Source organism: Pungitius pungitius, chromosome 8, assembly GCF_949316345.1.
Source record: "Pungitius pungitius chromosome 8, fPunPun2.1, whole genome shotgun sequence".
Taxonomy (NCBI): domain Eukaryota; kingdom Metazoa; phylum Chordata; class Actinopteri; order Perciformes; family Gasterosteidae; genus Pungitius; species Pungitius pungitius.
In genome coordinates this window covers 10,052,428-10,078,187 of record NC_084907.1, presented here as the reverse complement: position 1 = coordinate 10,078,187, position 25,760 = coordinate 10,052,428, and the positions used below count along the sequence as shown (strand labels likewise).

At 46.1% G+C, this 25,760-nt stretch overlaps 1 protein-coding gene across 4 annotated transcripts in view; it reads right to left on the bottom strand.

The window, feature by feature from the left end:
- The window catches only part of plxnb1b (plexin b1b), a 66,557-nt gene extending 41,928 nt beyond the window's left edge, over positions 1-24,629 (bottom strand). For 2 of the 4 annotated variants that reach the window (XM_037489811.2, XM_037489812.2), the window contains exons 1-2: positions 23,860-24,629; positions 992-1,118 (exon numbers count right to left, since the gene is read on the bottom strand). The gene's annotated coding sequence lies outside the window, so the exon portion shown is untranslated. The remainder of the gene's footprint in view (positions 1-991; positions 1,119-23,859) is intronic. The other 2 variants (XM_037489810.2, XM_037489813.2) reach the window with 1 other exon arrangement.
- Between the last annotated feature and the right edge of the window lie 1,131 nt (positions 24,630-25,760).

Here is a 25,760-nt window from a genome sequence, read left to right as displayed (position 1 = left end):
AGCATTAACAAAAAACATGGAAATATGTAGAAAAACTTGCGACTGTTTCATAACCAGACAAATGTTAAATTGTCTTTAAAAAAAGGCGAAACTCTGAATGTCTGTGACTAATGACAAATCTGAGGTAGAAAACACCACTTTATCAAATGTAGGATATATATCTACAGGTAAATAGTATACTTGTTCAGTTTTATGGACAAATACAATAAAAAAAATGTAAACATACTTCAATGTTGTAGTTACCAATTTGCCAGCTGCACCTATCCGTCAACTTGCTTGAGAAATTAATTTAATTTAAAACTGCCGGAAATTAAACTGAATTAAGTGAGGTGTGAAATGACCCCAGCCAGGTATATTTTATTACCCGGTTTACAGCCTCTGCTGTGCATCATGAGGATGTACTGTGCAATGTCGTAACATTTTGTATGGTTACTATGGTTACAATGCACAGGTGTAAAAACATTTAGCTCATCAGAGAATAGGGATAGTTTGTAATAATTGACATGTTTGTATGAGTGTCAGTCAGGAAAGTCGTGCATCATATTTGCAGCATCTGCATTAAAAACCCTTGGGACAAAACCAAGTCCTAGTGGAGAGAGCAATGTGTTGAGAACAGGAGTGTTGGGTGCTATGTGTGTACTCAGAAAATAAATCCAGTCTAGTCTCACACCTTCACTCGAGCAGTCTCATTCATCACTGTGCTCCAAACAGCAAAAGGGAAGGACACACACACACACACACACACACACACACCTCATTATACAGGGAGGCAGCAGATAAAGGCGACCACTGCCTCGGCTCTGAATTCACCCCAAGCATCAGTCACATCCAAACAAGGTCTAAGTGACCTGACCTTGTGAGGCAGGCAGCCGCCAGCTTTCATCCAGTCAGGAGGAGGAAGCACAGGTAGAACGCAGCACGCAGTCCCCGTATCACCCCAAACACAGCACTATGTGGTCAAAGAACAAGAGCTGGAGAAAACAAATCTGACCTGATTCACTGTGTTCCACCAATGATTGGATGAGGCAAGTCCTCGCCTACAGATAAGACGAGATGTGGAGTTCCCAGGTTCAAGCCACGATGGCAGGAGAGGACGGCCCTCAATGGCGACAGGTGACCTTTTCCATAGAAGACAAAACCTCCATAAGTGTCACTATCACAAAACAACTCGGTTAGCATGATCAAGGTCATATCTCTGTCGCACGATAAGTTCAACAACATTTATAAATGCTGTTTGCTAAAATGCTTTGTTCCTTTAAAAGAAAAGAACTGAGTTGAACAGCCCTTTGACACCCGTGTAGGAAGACCATTGCTCTTAATGGGGCCAATGGGATTACACAGCGTCAGGTATTGGCTGCCCAGGCACTGATAAGCTCTGTGTGTGTGTGTGTGTGTGTGTGTGTGTGTGTGTGTGTGTGTGTGTGTGTGTGTGTGTGTGTGTGTGTGTGTGTGTGTGTGTGTGTGTGTGTGTGTGTGTGTGTGTTGTGTGAGAGCGAGTCACAACCTCCAGCTGGGGGGTGCTGCTGGTGCACCTCGCCCCCTCCATCTGCATGTAAAGATGCTCAGTCGATTCCCAGTGCCGCCAGTCCAAACCAAATTTAAGACAAGAGGATGTGGGGGATGAGTGGGAGCCGCGACAGCTCATGTGTTTGATTTATGACTCATCGCAACCGTCGTGGGGCAATCAAAACGCACCAGTGGTCCCATTCTGCTTCTGCTTCCTCCTCCCCCACTCGGGGGCAGGGCAGGGGAGGCTGGGAAGAAAAGGAGTGTGCGTGTGTGTGTGTGTGTATGTGTGTTGGGGGGTTGCTTGGTACCGTGTGAGCACCTCTTCTGTTTAAGTGATGAAGAGCTACTTTAGAAATACAAAAAGTACCCCCCAGCCTATGTGTGTCTGTGTGTGTGCGCACACACAGACACACATACACACACACACACACACACACACACACACACACACACACACACACACACACACACACACACACACACACACACACACACGAGGGTGAGGGCATGCATGTGTTTCACAGTAAAGCGACAACCTTCCGAGGTTGTCTTTTTTTAGTGTTGCCACACTACTCTAGCATTTCAAAGGCCTTAAGCAGAGACATGAGAGAGCAGCGGAGCCCATCTTAGTTCCCAGGTGTGCGTTTCCTGTTCGGACGGGCAGAAAAACACCTGAGAAAGTAACAACACAGGCGCACTAATACACTTCCTGATTCCTTTGTGGAGGACAACGGACAGACTGGAGAATAGAATTCCTTTGATACAATGCATGCGAATGCGGGACAAAGCGAATGACGGGGGGCTCCTGTATCACTTCATGCCCCCCCCGCACAATGAGAACAACCGAACCAGTCAGATATGTGATTACCACATGACCCTTAATGGAGTAAAACGCTTGATATGTAACTATATAGCCTCCTAAAGAGTGTACACCTTCCTGCAGGTAACATCAGGAACATAACAGGCTTGTGTTGGTTTCTGGGCTACAAACACACAATCAGATAACAATAGACGTCCAGCCACCAGACGACCACACCCTGACAAACACAGCTGGGTTTGCTCTCATCTGCAGTAAAGTCACATTTTATGAATCAGAGATCCAACTTGTCGAGTCAGGTACAGCCACTTTGCACCGCAGGGGGGGGGGAGCCGGGATCTCCCAAAATCCTGTGGGATGTTTGAAGGATTTCCTAATAGCGAACCCAAAACGCAGTTGAGCTGTACAGACCCAACAACAAAACACTATAGAAAGAATGGGAAGAGCGTGTGCACTCTGTGGCCCTCGTCGTGAAACAGACTCCTGAGTTGATGACAAAGACGCCAGGATCAGCAGCAACTGAACCGGTGGAGCCTCACATCTCTGTTGCTTCTCTGCAATAGAGATTTTTGGAAACGTAATTAAAAGGCAGTCCTCGCACAACAGTACTTCCTCTTGTTGATGTGGTTCATTCGCACACCACAAGAGAAAAAGGGCTTGTTCTCTTCTTTGACCCTCAGGGGACAGACCATATATTTGGATTGCCTGCTCAGAGCTCTACAACAACTCCCCCGTACTCTCCTCCCCCCGCTTGGTGGATGCGTGTGTGCGGTACTGCCATGGCTGGGGGTCACATTGAAGGATTGACAGTGTATTTCTCCGGTCTCTCCCACACTGTTATCAGCACAGGGGCCTGAGTGCTGCCTAAATACTAGTCATTACCGCGTCCTCCCTGCTGGCCGGCTCAGATAGAACCAGACTCGCAGCAGCCGCTCCGTGCAGCACCCGGACTGATGCTGCCCACCGCAGCAACCAAGCAGCATGTAATTACCCATTACACAGTCATTTCACTTCTTTAAACTCCAATCCGTTGTTTACACGGAGGCTATATTCAGCAGGAGAGCTGCAGCCGCGCCGCTGTTCGACGCGTTTGCACCACAAGTAAACAGCAGGTGAACATACAAAGTGCGTTTGGTTTCACAGGCAGCTGCCGCCGCTCCTTTGGATCTGATGGCTCTGAAGGAGTCGGGTAACGGATGCCCGGGACCAAGGTTAATTAGAGACGGGTAATTACACACTCACACGCTCCACACATCCATTTGGCATGTTACTACAGACGCAGTGTCGGACTCTGTGCTGCTTGGATTCCCAAATGCCTTCATTAGTAGTTCCTCTCTGCCGTTGTCTCCGCCCCGCAGCCACAATCAAAGCTCTTCCACAACTCCAGAGGAGCCCCTTCATCACTAATCAGCTTCCTTCAGGCCACAACCTTCTCCTGTGAGGTTGCTGGTTTCATATTTTCCGGCTGGTCTAGTGGATTTGGAGCTCGTCAAACACGGGTACTGCACAGAGAGGTTGGAAGCAGGAACAGGTATTGTGCCGTTTCTACCTAAAGCACCTCATTAGCTAGTGTTAGCAAGTGAATGCTGTGCTAGCTCCTGAATAGGTCTACACATGCTGCATTGGTGATGTGATTTTTCCATGTGTACACGGAGATCTTTTTTTTAACCTTTGACATCCTGCATATACAGAACAGCCAGGTTGGGCTCCATGGAAACGTGGCTCTGATGGCATAGCAGTGGGGGGGCAGAGCTTAGCAAAGGGTTAATTGGTCGGTGGTTTAAAGCAAAGAGAAACATGACGACAGGTTCCAATTCGTCAGCCTCCTCACCCCCCCAGAGACCGGTGTAGCGTCTGTGTAAATGTGTATGTAGTGAGGGGGGGAGGGTGAAAATGGGCCACGCATGGTCCTTTCATCGCCTGAGGAATGTGTGCATCTGTGTGTGTGTCACCTTATTGATCTTGTTGATATTGGTGTGTTCAACTGTATCCTTCTGGGTATCATCTGTCCTTTGTCTCTTTCCATCTCCTCTCTCTTCATCTCTCCCCCCATACTCTCCCTCCATACTGCCCAGCTTTGCCTCTCTCATTTAGCTTTCCGTCTCTCAGTCACTGCGGTCCATTCATTTGGTCTGTGTTGGATGGATGTAGGGGGAAGGGAGTGCAGAGGTGGTTCAACGAGAGGGGTGGGGTTACGGGACAATTGAGTAGACAAAAAGATGTAACTTTGCTTAATCTTAATTAGAAACAGAGACAGCACTCCTTTATTGCTCAGGGTGATAGGAAGATGGGAGAGCAATGAATTTCACAAAGCTCACGAACAAGCAAATAATCGAAACCCAACAACAACCACAGCAGAGCGATTAAATTGCATATCCTCTCATTTTAATACATTTGAATAGCAAAACGCAGAGGCCAAGGCCCAGCTAGGGCTCAGCTGAGATTTCCTAATTAGGGCTGAATCCAAAACGAAGACTCACATCTCATGCACTGCTGCCCTGGTTGCTTTTGTCTCCTTTTTTTTCTCTGGAAAAATTTGCATTGCCAAATTTGGGTAGGGGATCACACAAAAGAGTAAAGACAAAGTTCTTTGTAGTGGGGCTGTGTTGAAGACCTCAACAAAGCCACTCCAAACCTCCCTGTTCAGCGTTTTCCTTTCAGCCGCTCACATTACGGAAGGGAAACCCGTGGCTGACCCACTTTTCTTCACCTTTTCACAGCCTCCCCCACTTTTGACTGCGCAGAATTCCAACATCAAAAAGCGATTCAACAGCACTCAACTCTGCTTGGGTCTAAAAATTGCTTAAGTTCTGCGGCATCTTCAAGAGAGGAGTGGGGGTCTGTGGGGCATTGGAGGGGGAACATGGAAGCAAATGGAAAAAGAAGCTTAAGGCTGATGAAAAGCCAAAGTACCGGAGTTGAAAATGGTCAAGCAGGCATTGGGATTCAGCACCCTGCTCTGCTCCTTCACAAAGCCAAAGATGAATGTAGGTGACTTTAGATTTAGAAAAATAAATAAAAAAGGACACAATCAGTGAGATGGCCCCTACTCTGCATTCCTTGTGGAAGTCATGTGAAGACGCAGAGGAGATAAATAAGAAGGTAAAAAGGGGTACGAGAGAGGACGACTACATGACGTGATTTGATCATCTTCTTCTGTGACTTTGGTGGAGCCAGGCAGCTGGAGCACTAACAGCCGCCTCGCTCCACCAAAGGCACCTTGTCTGGCTGAGGAGACGGGCGGGTTGGTCCTGCTCGGCATTACATCACTCGTTTGTTAAACGCTTTCCTCCACTGCCAGACAGAAGAGGAACAGAGGTTGACTTGATGGGAAGAGTTGAACAGGCGGGCCTCTGACCTACAGACAAAACCAAAATTTGGTCAACACTTCTGCAGTGTATACTTTATTAAGAAAGGTGTAGATAGAGTCTCTGCTGGCTTTGTCAGATTTGAAAGGATTAATAACGTTTGTCGTCATGATTGTGACTGCAGAGACTCAGTGTTGTGGTACAAAAAATAGCAAAATCTGGTTTTGTAAAAGTAGTTTCTTTGTTCCACTCTGTGTGAAAGTACTCAGGACAAAAACAACTTGGTGAAATAAGGAAGACAAAACAAATTGCACGAAAAGAGAAAGCCCCTGTGGTGAAGAGGCCTTTGGGTGTTTTCTCAGTTTTCTCAGCCTCAGACTCGTCTTTGTTGTCAGGGACATTTAGTCCCGTAGAACAAATGGCCCACGAGTGATTTGCAGTCCTCTGGAGAACGGATTTATGATCAGCAGCCACTTTCAGAGATGACCACGTCCTTCTGGCACAACACACACACACACACACACACACACCAAGTGATAATGGATGCACTACCAGAGGACTTCCAGCCACTAATGCACTAATTACCAACGGCATTACGTCCCATTTGGTCGCATCTGGGGGTTGGTTGGCATGGATGACCTCCTCAAGGGGCTAAACAGAATTTGTTAATCCTTACAAGCTTCTCACGGGTAACATCATTTGCTTCACTAAACGGATAGCGACAAATCATCTGCGTGGAACAACGCATTAAAGATTCTGCGTAGAACTCAGGTGAAGCCTAGGGTCGACCGCTCGAAGGGTCTGAATGTATAGGTTCATAGGATTTAACAGGGTCCGCCATATTGGCCTCAGATGGAGCTGGACTGGTTTGTCATGTGGCTACAGAGAGTTTGCACTAGTCACACCACACTCTGGTTGTCCCCTCATGAAAACATCAACATGTTCCACAGGATCAGCATCCAAGCTTTACTTTGTCTTCAACTTGTTTATAATAAAGTTAAGTGGGATATTTCCATAATTACAAGGAAAAGGTCAGTTACAGGAAATCAACCTCTGCTACATTTACGTCTTAAAAAACAAACTGAGCAAAGCTTTGATTGGCTGGAAAAACAGATGGTGAAACGATTGGAGGCAGAACCCGGTTCTAAACAGGAGTCAACCAGTACAGGCGTACCGATGTGGTCCGGAGTTCGGAGCGCTTCTGCTATCGGTAATAATAACTTCCCACTTGGGTATTTTCCTCAGGATGGACAAAGAACGCCTCTGCCTACCAAAGTAACACTCTCTTCCAAACAGGAAAAAACACACAACCTTGTGGGGAAGCGCCGTCTCCAACACGTCTGCGAGAGAGGAGCCATCGTCATCAGCATGTCCCATCTTGCTAAGAGTTGTACTCTGACACTGACGTCTGCTGGCAGCAGCGTTTAACATCTGTCTCAGAAGAGGGTTTCCTTTCAGTGCAGACAACTGACTTCCAGGCCCCCCAGAGTCACGTTTCACCCAAGTAACACGCATGAGCTATGGAATGACACACGTCACCAAGGTAGTGAAGAGCCAAAGCTCCTACCGTGCCATAGAGGCTCTGGGGCCTTGCTGTGGCTTTAGTTAAGCAGTGGACCCATTTAATCAGGTTTATTTGGTATCACTCAGCATTCTTAATGAAAACCCCTTATGTTAGTTAAGATGTCTGATGCTCTTAAAATAACGCTCATCTCCCCTAAACCTCCCTCTCAGCAGAGGTCTATGCATTGTCACTTGAGAGACCAGCAGCAGATCGAACACATGGGCACGGGGCCGCAGGGTTGTTTGTTTAATCAGGACTCTGATCCTCTGGTGGAATGAGAACATGCTGCTGGAGGGAACCTTTGACTCATTAATAAGCTGCACGTTAAGTAATGAAGTGACCTCACCTTTTGATCTGTGTTTATTACTAAGACACCGAACCATCACCAGTCTGAGTGTAAGTGAGGCTGCACTTATCAGCCTAAAGGAAGCAAGGACCAACAAAGATTTCTGTGCGTTGCTTTCAGCCTTCTTGTTTTTGTTCTAGTGAGCTCCTTTTAATTAGCCAAAGCTGCACTGTGCTTCAAAGAGTTATTTGTGGAACTACACCCTTTATGGGGCAGTAGAAGGGAGCTTTGGGCCCGACGCCGCTACTGAATACTTTAAACTATCTTATTTAGGCACAGTCCCTGTGCTGTTGATGCATGGACACCTAAAAACAGAGGGTTAATCTTTAATTAAACAAGTTAGGTATCAGAAGTTAAACTCAGGCGTCTAAGAACTTTAGATGAGAAGCAGAAAATAAATCCTGACTGGGTACAGAGACAGAATATGCTCTTTGCTTTCTGTGTCCTCTTCCTAAATCAGTTCACAGTGGCTTTCCACCTCTTTCCCGAACACTTCCTCTCTCACTTTGCGTGTGGAAGCAGTTGAATTGTTAATGAACATATTTTGTGTTCTAGCAAACCAAAACGTGTTTTAAAAATGAAGTCATTACATGCTCTGCTTGTTTTTGGTATGAGACCACACACACACACACACACACACACACACACACACCCCGTCTAACCTGGCTGATCATTTCCCTGTAATCTAATGCTTGGTTGCTCATCTCCAGTTGGCCTCTGCTATGTGTGTCTGCACGTGTGTGTCACCATTTTATGAGAACAATAGTGAGCCATTATTTCAATAATCATGGCAGGCACTGCTCAACCTGACCCCATTCCCAAACTAACCCACGTATTGGGAGTGGGTCTAGAATTGTTTTTTTAAATAATTTGCATCGACGCACAAATTGTTTGGGTGTGTACTTGCCAGCTGGGTAAAGACCATATTCTGTACATGAGTTGACAGTCATCATGACATCATCAGCTAGTTTGTAGAATATTTAGAATTTACTATTTGCAATGCGGAGGAGTAACACGCTGTGTAGTCCTCTGGTAGCAGCAGCACAGGCTGGAATAATACAATAAAAATATATTCTTAAGTAAATCCAGAAATTGCATTTTGACACAACCGTGTAATAAACGAAGCATGATTTTGTCCTGTCCTGTTTTACTATTTGAACTCCCTATTTGTAAACCTTTTGGGTTGAAATTCAATTAATATGGGAATATATCATTTGGAGATGTACTTCCATGTACAACGGTTCACAGGTTAGGGGGGAAATATCGCTTCTCAGTTGAACAGGACTGAAGCAAAGCTCCGTTGGTGAACAGCAGTCTTGCACCTTGCCACCTCACAGTGCTCCTGTAACGCTCACATTTGGTGCCCGTCTCAACCACATTCAGCAGGGGCCTGAGGACGATCAGATGCCGTCTCCAAGCACTGGGCCAGTCTGCCACCCCGTAATGATGTGACCTTGGGTGCATGACCCACAAAGATAGGTTATGAGAAGACATTAAAGAGTTCACCCCACCATCACCATCTGCCTGACTCAACCACAAACGTTTCCTGGCAACTCCCTCTCCAGCTTTTCCTCCAACCAGATTCTCTGCGCTGGGAATAAACAGTCCTGGCTCCAATTTCACAATGTAATCAAAAGACTGGGCTTTGTGGGAGGATAGGAGCGTGGGACAGGGAGGAGGAGGACTTGGCCCAGGAGGAGTATCAAGGAAAGGGGGATCAGCCCTTAGTTTATGTAGCCAAGGTCAGTCAGAGGAAAAACACACTAATTCTGGGCTGAGGCAAAAAAAGAAGAGTAAGAGCAGCAGAGAGGAGGGCCGACCACGGGAAGGGAAATATGAAAACAAACGGATAAAAGTTGCAGTGGGGAGGCCTGAGCTTCTGGTTTGGCATGGGGAGGAGTAATTGGGAGCAGCCGCTAACACTTTTAAATAGCTTCTGAGTGTGGCGGGATGCGGTTTTGGGACGGGGGGGTGGGGGTGGGGGGTGGTTCTTGACACTGCAGGAAGAGGAAACAAATCCCACGTGTCATTGGGTAATTCAGACAAATTGTAGGAAATAGTTTGACAAAGTGATTGCTCCCTTGCCACCGTCTCGCTATTTTCAGATAATACATCAGCATTGACTACTGTTGCAAAGTGGCGGAAAGTTCACGGGAATTTGGGGAATTAAAAAATAAAATGAAAATAAAAAGGGACATATAACAGGGAACAAGACTATGCACGCCTAGCTCAGCTGGAACCTGGATGCAGCTGGTTGGTCAACATAAACCCTTGTGTTGTTTTTTATCGGCTTTGTTATTACTGAGCATATTGATTACTTGGTAAACTGAAGCCATGTTCATTTTAATACCAAAAAGCACGAGTTGGGAAGAATCACTTTTACACTGCTATACATTCTATAAATGTTGTGCAAGTTTTGGCCAGAAGCAAAGGAAACATTTTAATCCCTTACCTGTTGAAGTTCAGTGCTCTTTTGCTGCAGTTTGAAAATGGGTGCAGGGCTCCCGTGTGGATTTGTCTAAACCAGGAGCAAGACAATCCGTCAGCTGATCCACTGGCTGAAAACCCCCTTTAACAGTGGGAGCAGAACCATTGGAACAGGCTAACTCAATGAAAAAGAATCACCAAATGTCACTGAATGCTTTCCCAACTCAAACAACAAACCTGCATGGGCTCCATTCTGAAAAGCAGATGAAATGAAACTCTTATCTTTTGCAACCCCACTAAATTCACATTTTTTGCTTGTCCCCCACCACAGGTATCCTGACGCTATAAAGCAGCATCAGTCCATCGTCAAGGAAGGCCTCCATCACTCTGAGGCAGCTTGGTTCCTCCCCCCAGGTTGTGAAAAAGAAAGGAAAAGAAAGACCGTAAACGATGCTCCGCCAGCTCATTCCACGGCTCCAAAACGTGCCCGTTGGCCAGGACGCGTTGGCTCTTGTTGTGGAGATTGCCTCAGGAGAGAGAACCGCTCAGTTGACACACTAACTCATACTATATTGATTCCTCTTTGACAGGGCTGAATACATGTTTGAATTCCATTCGGTGAAATCGTGGGCAGAGATTGACGTGCTGATAGGATTGATGTGACAGGAACAGCAAGGATTGCAGTCTTTGCTCTGATGTTATTCACGGATTAGAGTCGACTTGTGTCACACAATGCTTCATCGGGTTGAGCAAACAGAGGAGAGATGGCAGAGCTTGTCCTTTTCTTTGACAACAGTGGTGGGCATGTTCCGCTTTCTGGAGGCAGTGACGACGTCTCCTGCAGCCAATGGCTCTTTTTACAACGGTCCAAACACAACAGCACTCGCACAACAACAGCCAAGGGCGTTGTCTTGGCAACTTGGATCCGGATGTATTTGGCCATTAATAGGGACTGTGCCAATTTCAGCCAGGCTTCCCATTGTTAGGAAATGTACACCAACTCAACTGGTGACATTGCGTGTTCGCTCTGCCTGGCCAAAACCAGTGAGTCATGGCCCAAAGAAAGGTGAGCGTTAGGAGGGACCTCCCGCTGGGGAGTCCTCTAAAATGGGTCCAATAGAGAGGGACACCCTGACTGCGCAGGGAGGGAACAGCCTAAGCTCAAATCAGTTCAGATTAACGTGGGAAAGAAAACTATCACTGCCACACCACAGTGGAGGCGGGGGAGAGGTATTTTTTACATGTCAGTCAAAGCGACTGAGAAAACAGACTTTAAAACGATGGCCTTTTCCAGGCATCATAAAGTGCTAAAATTAGTGGGAGCTTTCGCCCTTCCTTTGGCGATGTTGTGGAAAGTCCGTATACAGACTTCACTTTGTGGGTTCAACGGAGCAGTACCCTAAACGTGCAAAGAGAACCCTTCAGGGGAGGAAATGACAGTGTTACCATGACCAGCAGTGGCACCATTCCTGAGGTCGTTCAGATGTCGGCATTAAAACTACCGTGAACAGTGTGCCTTTGGCTCTGTAATTAAATACCAGAAATCTCATCTTTTATTCCCCCCGCTGGTCCTTGGAAAATATATACCGGGTCTAAATACAACTGCTGCCCTACCCATCATGCATGTTGGCAGAGAGCTGGTGCTGTCCTAATTCATTTAGAAGGAACAGAGGTAGAAAAGGCGGCCTGTGTTCCAAACAGAAACCCAAATAGTGTTGTAGTTTAATTCCTTTGAGCCGTAGTGTGTGTGTCATTGCATGCAAACTGTAGAAATCTCTCATGGAAGTAATCTTTCAAGTTCGCAGTAGACTGATGAGCGCCTTAATGAGACGGAGGATAAGCACTTTCCAGCAGCAGCTTGGTCATTAGGTCTAATTGTGTCCTCACGCAAAACATGACAAGCGGCACACTGCCTCTGTGGCCAAGTCATTCATTTGCTATGTATTCTAATGGTGTGCACAAACAGATAAGCACCGCATCCTAATCTGACAACAACATATGGCATGTGTGCCAATTCCTTACCACTCACATTAGGCATGATTGATTTTTTGTTGTTTTGTTGTAAGTGGTGGAAGCACACTCACCATGGTCATCGGCTGCAAATCAGCTGCCAACTTTAATTACCACTGCTCCTCAACGCTTTAATTAACAAAAACATTCCTGAACAAAAGACAGCTTGAGATGTTCTAGTAACCTCTCATCTAAACACAAACACTCTTTCTCATCGAGTGGAGATGAATTCAAACTAAAGCCTCAATCCGCTCGGAACACATCGCTCCTCAATTGCATTCAGGGCTTTAGGTCTTCAAATCATTGGTTGTTAAAACACACCCGGTAAAATAGTTTAATTTAGTATTTAAATGCAATACCCGTCCAGCACCGCCAGGAAAAATGCCCAACTTGTAGTTGATGTAATAGCACATCACTTGGTTTGGCTTCATGATATTGGACAATGACACTGAACAATGTTTGACTTTGGTTAACAGGCTTTAACCAAGGCAAATGTCAATTCAATTTCTGAGGTGCAAACATCTCAGCAACTTCCTGACTGGTTTCAAAGGAGAAGTGAAGATCCAAAAAGCAGCTGTGGGCCAAGATGAACCTGTGACACCTGTGTCATGTGAATGAATGTGGGTTGCCACAGTGGAAAGAGATGCACTCCTTATGAACACTGTCACGCATCTGCAGAGACAGACACTCGAAGACTACTCCAGAGCTCCCAGTGCAGACAACCACTTTGTGTGGTCGGGTTGCTCATAAACCACTTTTGTTGAAGACGACGTCAAGCTCAAACCAATAGCAAGCAGACTACAGTGCGCCTGCAGCACGCCGGACTTTGTACCTCCAATTCATGCAGAATAAGCATAATTGTGGACTTGTTGGTTTTGCTTTGAGCGGACACTCGATAATGAATCGGATATGCAGCTGCAGAGGCAATCAATGAGGATATCCCCCACTGATACAGTGCCAAAGCCCACAAAGCCTCCAGCAGATAGTGGAGCTGTTCAACGGGCCACAAAAATCACAATCCATCAGTTTTACCGAGCAGCATCAGCTACACTGGGCGGTGTTTCCAAAACACCATTGCATCATACTGAAATTATAAAATCAGTTCTTGGGTTTCCGAGTCAATCCACCCACGGATGACTAAATCTGTCGGGCCGACGCCCAGTTTGCTACAGGCCATGGTTGCGTGATTTTCATGTCTTGCTAATTAGGGCGGGAGGAATCACATTACGTCCATGCAGTGTTTCCATCACATTCAATCAGCGGTGGCAGCCAACCCTCCGATGGGATTTTAACATTTAGTTAAAACATTGAATACAGCATGGTATAATCTACAATTTAAAACAGTCCAACAAATGGGCATCCCTCCTGTTTTAATAATGTTTGCTAAATCCTACAGTGCCAAACTATCAAACTATACATTTGTGAATCATTTTTAAAGTTTTGAAAACTGAGAGCCACAAACCAAGAAGGCCATTTGGAAATGAACAAGCATTTACAAAGCACAGTATTATTCATACTTCTCTGCCGTGGCCTTCTACCATACAGGGTATCGGGTCACTGTGGTATTCAGATTGTTGCTCCTCCTGATCAATAGGCCGCAGACTGAACGTGTAATCGATAAGAGCCTGGAGCACTGTCATGTGATGACATCGGTATGATGCTTTTAGGATTTGAAGGGAGCAAAACATTAAAAAATTGACATACAGCTCAACAGCAGCGGAGATCTAATCAGTACCAAAAACCACTGTGGGTGTGCAGGCCTTTAAGGAGTCACAGATGATTACACACTGCCATGTTTTCAACAAACACGTTGCAATATACACATTCCTCATAGTTACGATCCTCATAGGACATGAAAAATATAACAAACCGCAATATACAGAAGATGCCAGATCCTGTCTGCGTGCACTCTGGGCAGAACAGACCTGTATAAAATGAGATAACAACAGGCAATGGTAACCGAGGCTCACAGCGGTCAAACTCAGGGCACGTGATAATCAACCATGAGTCTCGAGCTGCTCCAGTGGAATCAATGTCTAATGTCTGTGAAACGAAGCAGCAGTGTTAAACAGAGCTGCAAAACCTTTACGGCTCTCTTTGCTGATCATCGCAGAAGCTAAACCACCAACACAACCCTGACCTGCTCCTTCAGACGCACAGAAACGCTGAGAGGGGAGGCAGAGCTAATTTTTAAATCGTATTCCAGGTCATTATGATGACGTTTTTATTTAATTTCAGCAGTGCCCGGTTTTGATTTGCACTACCAACTCGTAGCCAATACGTCTGAAATACGTGATGGAAATATGAAGAAATAATATTCAAGTCTTATTTGGCACAATTTTATAATCTTTTCTCCAGTACTTTGAGCTAATGAGCAGCAAACATTTACACAAAGGGGACCGGCGCTCTATGGAGATACGAGGGGCTCTCTCCCAGCGAAGAAGACACCTAATTCCTAGTTTCAGGTGATTCCGATGACGGCAAAGAGTCATTTGACGTAAGACGTGTTTCAACACAACGATAGTTGGGGATCGGTCTGGTGTCTGCAGGTTCCAGGACGTGGGCAGTGCGGATTTCAAGGGAAGGAATGCTAATGGCGGACAGATCCACTGTGTGCAACACAGATAAGAGAAACAAATAAAATATGCTGATAAAAGGAAACTATTGAAACAAATGGAAATAAATAAATGATTAAATGCATTTTCATCTGCTCAAATGTAAAAAAATTGTAATTGTAAAAAAAACATCAGTTAACACATGGACTCTACTATTACTAGATCATTAATCATTTACAGAATGTCTTTGTTTACTAAAATAACAAATACTATATATATATATACACACTATATTTATTCATTCAGGTGGTTGGTAACTGTAATCACTGAAACGGCGGTTTCTACAGGCCCCAACGGCTGATATATGAAGTTGGGAGGGACGAGGGCCGAACACGAACACACACACACCCACCCACCCCTGGAAACTGGGGCCTGGGTCATTTGCAGCCAGATTAAAGACTGCGTGGGAGCGAGTGGAAAAGATTATTCCTAGTAAGCAAGAAAAAGTGAAAACCCTTAAGCTTCATTAATAACACGAAGAGAGCAGCATTATTTATGAAAGCTGCCTCGAGGCTCATTGGGACAGAAGTCTAGTATGTGGGACGCCATGACAGCACACACATGCACATACTCCACACCGGGGGACAGCACAGCCCTGGGTTGATTTGCCAAAATTACAGCATAGTGAACGAGGAACGGAACCAAGAGTTTGGATCAGCTTAAGGAATGTCTAAATCAAAGCCTGGTAAATCCAACCCAGTGCAGCCCGCATAGGGCCACGCCGTGCTCAGCTTAGCAGCGAGTTGCCAGGAAACACTGTGGGCTCACAGTGCGTTCACATTCACACACAAACATTTTAAACAGGAGCCGAGCACCCTCAGTGGACAAAAAGAAAAAAGTATTGTGTCAATGCAAGGACAGAGCCTCGTGACCTCTGACCCCAGTGGGAGTGAGAGCCACCCAGAGATGTTACAGGATTTGCAAGTTGTTAAGAATACTGCTCTGCCGCTGCTGTGTGTAAACGATGAGGTGCTTTAGAAGGATAAAAGAAGCTACCAGTACCTCTTGATGACTGCAGTGCTGAGTTGTGACATCAAAACACCAAATATTTACTGACTGTACACCCCCCAATCAAAGTCTTATTTTATATTTAGGACCAGAGCTACGTAATCATACCTTTCCTACAGAAGAAGTACTGGCTAAATATAACGCCTAGTGGGCTTAATCATTTCCTACAGTGGTCATTTCAAATTGAGGACATTATGGTTACTGCTTATACTTGTACTTTTACATGGGTAGAAATTGATGGCCTATTGCTTATGAGCCGGCTTTAAAGGGCATGGCTCCTCATGATACTCACCTTCCGTACCCAACGCTACGTATGATTCGTTCTGGCTCAGTGGAGTCCACCAGCATCTGAACTTTTAGCATGCCTGTCCAACATTTGCCTTTGGATTTGCCCTAGCAACCCCCCTTTTCCCAGGACACAAGGACTCTCCCCCAAGGGTGTTTAAAGGGAGTTAGTGAAGGGGGCGAGTCGATTTAGGGGGGGCTGCCTTGAGAAAAAGGGCGTTTCTAAGGAAACTAAGCGCTCACTGTTCTTCAGGCGCTTTCATGGTTGCCACTTGGCAACAGTCAGCTGTCGGTATTTCAAAGTGCTGCTTTTCACGCCTGCCTGCGGGCCACAAGGAGTCACACACACACACTCACACCAAGCCGAGGAAAAAAAAAAAAAAACTAAGCGTGGCTGGTCCCCACAGCAGATGCCTCATGTATCGTTGCCCCCCGTCAAAAGCCAGCTCGCCTGACGTCATGAAAATGATATTCAATTTCAAGCGGGCTTCTCCGTCCAGTCGTGTCAAATCATAATCCCAGATGAATGGCCACCTGTCTGAATGCAGCCATGCAAAGAACAATTTGGCAAGCCATTTCACACCACTACCAGTCCCTGAACCGGCCCACCACAAAATCCAAACAACAAACTCTTTCTGGAGAGGTATTTAGACGATGGAGGTTATCTCCCAGATGGTGGACATCCCTTTTTAGCCACACCCCCTCACCTGTCTGTCCTCTGAGGAGACAGGGGAGAAGTCTGCAGAAAACACTGTTCGCCAACTGACAGAAGGGACTGGTTGGGGTGGGGCTGTATTGCCAGCTTTTCCCGTAGCGTTTTCCAGTGTGATGCTGTGCAATGAGGTCATACCGACCTTTCCACTGAAGTGATCTGACAACGCGTAACATTTAGGGTTCTGCTTTCATTTACATTGGTCTTCATCCACTTTAGGAGGGTAGCGTTTGAGGCCAATAGCCTCCACCTGATATCAATGAGGGAGTAAAACCGCGGCGTATTGTGGCCTCGAGTCAGCGTCTCTGCTATCGGTACCTTCGGAGTTCCAGAAGAAGATGACCTCGCTCTCTCTCTCTCTCTGTCTGTCTGTACACACACACACACACACACACACACAAACGACCAACATTATACTGTTAGACAACAAATGAATTTCTTGGGAAAGTATTCAACGCCAATAAAAATGATTATGAGCTTATGTATAATAGGGTATATATTGATAACAAGACTTCAAGCTGTGACCACGAGGAGACTACTTATCCCATGGTGTGTCTGCATTATCTGGGTTTAGAATTAGGGTCCATTCGGATCAGATTTAGATTAGGCCCGGCCTTAAGGCAATGCAGGGCACTAGATCCACCCTCATCCACCCCAGGTGGAGGTCTCATCTTCACAAAGCCATTCTCCTACATGTCACCCTCATCTCACCAGCCGAAGCTCTTCCCTGGAGGGCCTCCTACAGCCTGCAGACTGATGGGAAATGATAGGGGAGCATCGTATGCAGGATCGGACTGCTGAGAAAACAAGCGCTACCAAAACGTGTCAAATGTTGCGCTTGGAGCCATGAAAGGAGGAGAGGAGAGCCAGGGTGCACTGCTCGGGCACATACAGAGACATTCTCACTAAATCAGAGTTGTAGGTAATTTAGTATGCCACACTAGAAGTTAGGAACAATGTCGTACGAGGGTTTGTACAGCATTGCATCTTTAGTTTCAACTCAGTGTCAGCGAGGTACAAGAGAGCTTTGGGCTGGTAGGTTGTCTCCATAGCAGACACATCAGCACTGGGGATCGTATCTCTGTATCCCTGCAGACAAAGAACCGGATATTTTCTTACAGTCGTACATCGTTTACACTGGTTAGCTTCAAATTTTTCTCCAACTGTCACCCGCCTGAAGCCTGAATCCTACTTTCCCAATGTGTGGAAAGCAGGTGAACTACAGCCCTAGATACACTCGTCTGTTGAATGTGATGCTTTTGACACAAACCCCTTTCAAACACTTCAATTCAATATCCGAGCAATGTGTGCAATGTGGGTCAACGTTAATAGTGGAGTTTTTTCCAAGCAAACATTCACATCATGTGTAGTAATTCAACATTCACATTTGACCTGTGTGTGCAGCGCGCCCCGATCAGTTAATAATTCACACTTGCACAGACCACTTCTGCTTCAAAGGGGGTTTCAACATTCAAATCTATTTTACAATCCACACCACAGTGCACATTTACATATCTGCATACTGAACAGGATACCCGCTCTAATTAAACCCTCAGAGAATCCTGAGGAGCGTTATCACGCTACTCGTTATCAAAGGAGCCCCCCCCCCCCCCCCCCCCCGAATAAAGATCCAAGGCTTTGCTGATTCAGATAACGGGCACTTCCTCCAGCCCGGCTCGGGGCTTGGAGTTGTTATGTCCGCGGTTATCAATATGCAGGCACCTCCTCATACCAGCATGCCCAGTAGCCCAGACGGGGAACCATCATAGATTCATTGTGCTGCTGGGACTTCAAGAGGGTTTCTTTCAAATAAGCCTGCAAAAATGCAACAAAAAGAAGAAAGAAAACCCATTACCTCCTTGGAGTTGTTTTTTAAACTTTTATCTGGATGTTTGCGTGTATAAACCCCGGGTCACGGAACTCTAGTAACACACAGAACAAATGATCGAGATACCAAAATAGTATCTTCGAAGAAGCTGCACTGTGAGATGCACAATGACGCTATATTTAAAGTCTTCTATCTCCTAGTGTCCTCCAGTCTGCTGGTAGTGTCTAGTGCGAAAGGGGGTGCACCTGGTATCAGATTCTGTGCCTATCTTTTATCCCTCTGCTCGGGGGTCTGCACCACCAGCATATTGTCCCTAATCTCGGTGCATCTGGCAGCTCAAAGTCCCATTAAACAGCCAGACCACTCTGATAAGGTTACTGACTTAATGCTCAGTGACATAATTAAATTGAGTATTTAATCTGGCCATGGGAGAGGAGGTGCCCTCGACCCCCTGCCGGGCACGCACAGCGCGCACTTTTTCAGTCCAAATAACTGGTCCTATCTGCTTTGAGGTGGCCGTGCTCCCCGACGGGAGAGATCAAACACTGGAGTGCAGAGATTGTTCATGATGTCGTCCCCTGGTTGTTTCTGGTCTAAAAATCTTTCAGGAAATAGAATGTATAAAGATTGTAAGATATGGGGGAAGAGGCTGTGGTGTGCTGTGAGTGGGTGGAACTAGTAAGTGTCTTCCAAAGTGTATTTTTACTGTATTTACAACGCAGTAATTAGACAATGGATATTATGTCTAGGGCTTTTATTGTGAAAAGCCAGAATGGAGGGAGGGCATCTAATGTCCTTGGGCTTTGTCTATGTGTAGGGGAGAATTGTTTGCCTCTTGGTAAAGGCTGGGCGCCTCTGTCTTGTTGCTTTATACAAGGCATAACTCCACTCGCTCTGCACAACGTGATTAGTCAATGTTTTCCTTCTTAGTGCAAAATCGCCCTTGAGGAACAGATAATTCACTTCTGTTTTTTCACCATGTAATCTTCGCGTCCTCTGTGCGAGCAATCCTGACAAAACAGCTAAAATAAATAATGACGTGTGGATTCCTCGCACGAAAGAAGAAAAAGAACCTGATGGTTAGCGGCCTTTACGAACGTTGGGATGGGCGCACACTGGGCACCAGTCGCTGCTCGGCAGCACTCATGTTGTACTGGTACCAAAAGCCACAGCTGAGCCAAGGAGGACAAAAGGAGGGTCGGGAGACTTTAACACCTCCGCACACCTGGCCCATCGCCGCGAACAGTAGATCCATCAAAACAGATTCAGACACCGTTTGCTAAACAATAAGAAAGAAACGATGTAACGCTTCAAGAGGATCAATGGGTTTTAATTAGAGAGTTAGAGATATGTTTATTATAGAGGGAGGGGGTTTAAGCTGCCCCTATGCTTCATCAGCATTGCCTTGCATTACCCTCGACCCACACCTGGCTCATCCCAGAACTGGGGGGCGGGGGGGGGGAGTCTAAAAACCTTAAGCCCTAATTTTCCATTCCATTTTGGTCACTTATCACAACCTAAGTGAAAAGATGCAAAAGTCATCTCGCCCTCTAAAGCACATCAGACCTCCTCTGTTAAGTCCAGCTCTCCACCCTGGCCTCAGAGTTCACAACAGCGACACACACGTTTCGCTTCCAACTGGGTCAGATTACAAGCGAAACCTAAACCCTGCTATTCTCTCCATCACATCCGACTTGGCACCATGCAACGCCGTCACGGCTGCAATGTTCACACGTACTTAATCAGACCGTCCCCAGCCAGTCACATTTCATCAGACCCTCGGCATGTCACTGACGTCTCGCCGCCTCTTCATCACCAGAACAACAGCACAAACGACACGGCCACTGCGGAGCGACACAGATGTCGGGCGTGCGGCCTCGTCCTCGCTGTCACCTCAGCTGATGACAGCGGCTGACTGAATTTGTATGGTGGACGTTTGCTTGGGGAGGGGGGGGGGGGGGGGGGGGGGTGAAAGGTTTGACACGGCGTGCTTCCTGCAGTCCCTCCAGCTGCCTGGCAAAGAAAACACAAGCAGTTCACACCCAACCCCCCCCCCCCCTCCCTCTTCACCTTTTGACCTTTAGCACATTGACTGTGGCAGTAACAGAATCTTGTTTATTGGGGAAGCACTTTACCGCCAAATACGTCTGCGAGGCTCAACACTGACGTCTCTAAAGGTGCTTGATGCTTATTGGTGAAATCACAATGATGGCTTTGAGTTCAACGGTGAGAAGACTGTTTTTAACTGGTAAAGCGTTCTGCCTTAAAGGGTCAAATACGTGAGAGGGCCCAAGACCCCGCAGGCACCAAGCCTGGGCACACCCTGCTTGCAACAATCTAAAATAAATGAGCAATAATCCTTTTCATCATCTCGAGGGGGGGGGGGGGGGGGGTGTGCCATCTCATTTCCCGGTTTACGCTAAGCCACCGATTCTGGTATGAGGCAACAGGAGCAGATGGCCGGTTTAAGAAGGCACCAAACTGTGAGAGGAGACCATCGCCCATGGGACACAAACACAAACGAGATCACACTCTCACTGTGACACAGCGCCGCCCCCGTGACACTAGGACACTTGTAACCAGGAGTGAACCCTGTAAACATTTAGAGGGGACATGCAGAGAAAGAGCCTCTACTGGTGGGATGTCATCAAGTTACAGAACAGCTTCCAGCTCACAGCAGCCCTGCTGCCTGCAAGTCGTTTCATCAAAGTGATTTCCTGAAGCACATATTACTCCGAAAGCAATGTTTTTTAAATATACGGATAAAGAGAAATGAGTAGAGTAAATAAATAATATAAAATATGTAGGGCTGCAACAACGAATCGATGAAATCGATTAAAATCGATTATTAAAAGCGTTGGCAACGAATTTTATTATCGATTCGTTGTGTCGCGCGACTATTATCTTTGAGTATTAAAAGAAAGTTGCGCGCACCGCGCAGAGCTGAGAAAAAAAAAGTTGAGCGCTCGCGCAGCAGAACAGAAGAAAAAAAGCTCCGCCCAGCAGAGCGTTGCTAAGAAAAATAAATAAAGAGCAGAGCTGAGGTAAAGGAAAGACCATCGGAGAGACCCGTAATACTGTTCATAAACATGCGGAGGCAGAGAAGCCAATGCGACCTAAATCCTCCCAGGTATTTCACACTGAAATGGGGGGTGCGGGTCCTAGCGGGCAACGGGGGGGGGGGGGGGGGGGGGGCAGTAGTTTTAGGTTCTAATCGCCGCGCTCGACTTCAAGGTGTAACCTTTATTATTGTTCGGTCTGAAACAGCGCGCCCAGTGACGGGTGGTGCAGCAATATTGTTGTCCGGGTGGAAATCAGGAGAAAGGTCGGTCCGGGATATTTTCGGGAGGGGCTTTGAAATTCGGGAGGGTTGACATGTCTCATTGTAAGATATGCAAAAGCGACATGGCCTGGCACGGGAGCACCACGGCGATGATTCATGATTTTGTGCCTAATATATTTAATTTGGCGGCTGTAAAGTATACATCATGCGATGTGTGTATGTTTTTTGTGTTAGTCCATTTTATTTGCTTACTTAGGGATGTTCAAGGAGCAATCTGTTAGTGCAAAACATATTTAGAAAGTGCACAGTCAGTTCTATTTTTCAATAAAGGGTTGGAAATTAATGTTTTTACATTTTTTATCCGATTCATCGATTAATCGAACAAAAAATCGACAGATGAATCGATTATTAAAATAATCGTTAGTTGCAGCTCTAAAAATATGTTTACGGACTAAGCAGCCGCTTAAGGATTCATCACACACATGACATGAAATAATACTAGCATATATCACTTTTAGTTGTATACTTTAAATAATGGCTGAGCTGTTAACCACACACTGCTCCTTCCCCTACAGAGCCCCATCATGTCTCTGTGAAGGACACCATGTCTCTGTGATGTACATCATGTCTCCACGAAGGACACCATGTCTCTGTGATGTACATCATGTCTCCACGAAGGACACCATGTCTCTGTGATGTACGCCATGTCTCTGTGATGTACATCATGTCTCCACGAAGGACACCATGTCTCTGTGATGTACACCATGTCTGCATGAAGGACACCATGTATCTGTGATGTACACCATGTCTGCATGAAGGACACCATGTCTCCATGAAGGACACCATGTCTCCACGAAGGACACCATGTCTCTGTGATGTACACCATGTCTCTGTGATGTAAACCATGTCTGCATTAAGGACACCATGTATCTGTGATGTACACCATGTCTGCATGAAGGACACCATGTCTCCATTAAAAACACAGTGTTTCCATGAAGGACACCATGTCTCCACGAAGGACACCATGTCTCTGTGAAGGACACCAGGTCTCTGTGATGTACACCATGTCTGCATGAAGGACACCATGTATCTGTGATGTACACCATGTCTGCATGAAGGACACCATGTATCTGTGATGTACACCATGTCTGCATGAAGGACACCATGTCTCCATTAAAAACACCATGTTTCCATGAAGGACACCATGTCTCCACGAAGGACACCATGTCTCTGTGAAGGACACCATGTCTCCACGAAGGACACCATGTCTCCACGAAGGACACCATGTCTCTGTGAAGGACACCATGTCTCCACGAAGGACACCATGTCTCTGTGAAGGACACCATGTCTCCACGAAGGACACCATGTCTCTGTGAAGGACACCAGGTTTCTGTGATGTACACCATGTCTCTGTGATGTACACCATGTCTCTGTGATGTACATCATGTCTCCACGAAGGACACCAAGTCTCTGTGATGTACACCATGTCTCCATTAAAAACACCATGTTTCCACGAAGGACACCATGTCTCCATGAAGAACACCATGTCTCCATGAAGGACACCATGTTTCTGTGATGTACACCATTACTCCGAGATGTATACCATGTCTCCGTGAAGGACACCGTGTCTATGATGTACACCATGTCTCCATGTAGGACACCATGTCTCAATGTAGGACACAGTGTCTCTGATGTACACCATGTCTCCATGAAGAACATCATGTCTCCATGTAGGACACCGTGTCTCTGGTGTACACCATGTCTCCATGCAAGACCCCACGTTTCCGTGAAGGACCCCATGTCTCCGTGAAGGACCCCATGCTGGGCCACTTGGTTTTACATATACCGTTAAATGGCGGCCGCCCTGGTGAGCGCTGGCTGGCGGTGAACAAGTGTACTGGGTAAGTCAGCTAACTCTTGGCTTTAGCTAAAGGACATGAACTAAACATGACAGAAGATAAAGTTCACGCATGCACGCGGTAACTGGGGGAAGTTGTCCCGAGTGGCGCAGCGGCGTCATTGATACTCGTGCCCGCGCGACACATGCTTCGTAATTTAGAGGGAAACGAGTTGGGACATATTTGTGATTTCCACAGAGCGAAAAAAAAACGCGGTAAGTTCCGCCTACCAGTCCACTCTCCACTCACCTGGCCCCGTGGACTCCTCTTCCCCGCTTGGTCCTCCTCGTCGTCTCAGCCGCGCAGACACGTCTTGGCAGCGTTCATTCAGAGTATCCCAAATTCCATTGTGGCTCAGTCCCACAGGGCATCAAACTTTCACTAGTTTACACACTGAGCGCCTCGGGGAGAGGAAAGCAAACAGCACACTTAATCCATGCAGTAGAAAGTACCGCTGTGTTGTGTGTCTGTCCTCTGCCTGGTGTCCCTCGGCATGTTCCTCCCCCACATGGAGCCCTGAGTGGAGGGTTAGGCAAGGTTTGGTACAGTGCACGGCTCTCCAGGAGGTTTGGCGAAAGAGGGGTTTAACGTGCTGCCTTCAAGTGCTCCTCGGATGTTATGTCCCAAAGCTAAAGAGTAAAGCGCTGTGTTCAATGAGAAGAAACAGTCTGACTTGAGGTGGTACGCATTGAATCAACTTTACATATTTAAGATTACGACGAAGACTTTACTTTCTGACATAGAATAGTCAGAGAAAAAAACAGCCACCGAGTAAAACAAGTTTAAAAACTTTGCACAAGTTTGGAGGGGAAAATCCCGTTTTTAAAATGTACCGACTCTCAGAAAGACGAGAGACATTGTTTGTAAAAGTGAACGCTCGTCAGCGTCTTCACCTTCGCATCACTTACAGACATCATATCTAATATTTTCTGGTCCGATAATCTGTAGCATTTATCCTGTCATGTGTAGTCGTCCACCGTGGTGTGGTCAGTGTGTGCTTCCAACTTTTCCGCAGCACGTGAAGGCAGCATTTGCTGCTCGGCTGAAAGCTGGGTGCTACAGACTCCTGCTGGCCAAGCGGGGACGAGCATCCCTCCCAGCTGGTTGACCCCGCAGTGTCCCCTCTAAGAGCTGAAGCACAGGCTTACAGTTGGATTCTAAATAAGAGATTTGATGTTGATGACCGGGGAAAATCTAGGATGTAAATACATTGATGTATTAACATTAATGTCTCCCTCCAGAACCTGTGGGGGATTCATGGCCCCACTTTAAATACCATAACTTTTGAGTTCCTATACACAGCTATTATTACATGAATGAAAGAGATTAAAAAATCCATGTTTTTACTTGCTAAAAAACAGTTTCTATTCTTCTGCAATAATAACGTGGTATGATTGGAACTGAAGCTGCAAATATTCTCCGTGCTCCATAATGTTGTCCAGGGCCCAGTCCTCATCCACTCCTCCATTTACAGTGGACATGTCCCGATCTGAGACTCCCGATGCATATCAATAAAGACCACCCAAGATAATAAAACCTGCCCCACACACTTGTCTCTGTATCTTTGTCCCCTCTTGTGAAAAGAAGCCTTTCATCCCCACTGCCATGATTATCCTGTACTGAGGAATGGGGCTAGATAAGCTACGCACTTTGCCCCCGGCCCACACACACACACACACACACACACACTCCTCCCCCCACACACAAACAGTTCAAAGGCAAGACAACAACACTGGAGTGTTATCTGCTGCTTTTACAATGCAGTAATATCAATGTTATGATATGTATTCATATATTCTTGTCAGTAAATATTAATATCAGTAATTATAATCAAAATCAAACTCATAAAATGATAGTTAGCAGCAGGTGCTATCAGGATTCAGGAAAATAAGCCAGCTTTACCTACGAGGGTTATCAAAGAGGAAAGTGTTGGCTGATATGTGTCAAGTAAGTGAGCAGCCCACAAAAAACACAGACATATGCTATTAATACAACATGTTGGAGACTATTGCATGCACGAAGCGCCACTGAAATATATTCATTTCATATACAAGATTGGGAGCATTTCTATGGCCTCATCTAACTACAAAATACTGTATAACATTTATTTGGAATTATTATGATGACATCACAGGCAGGATTCTATAGGG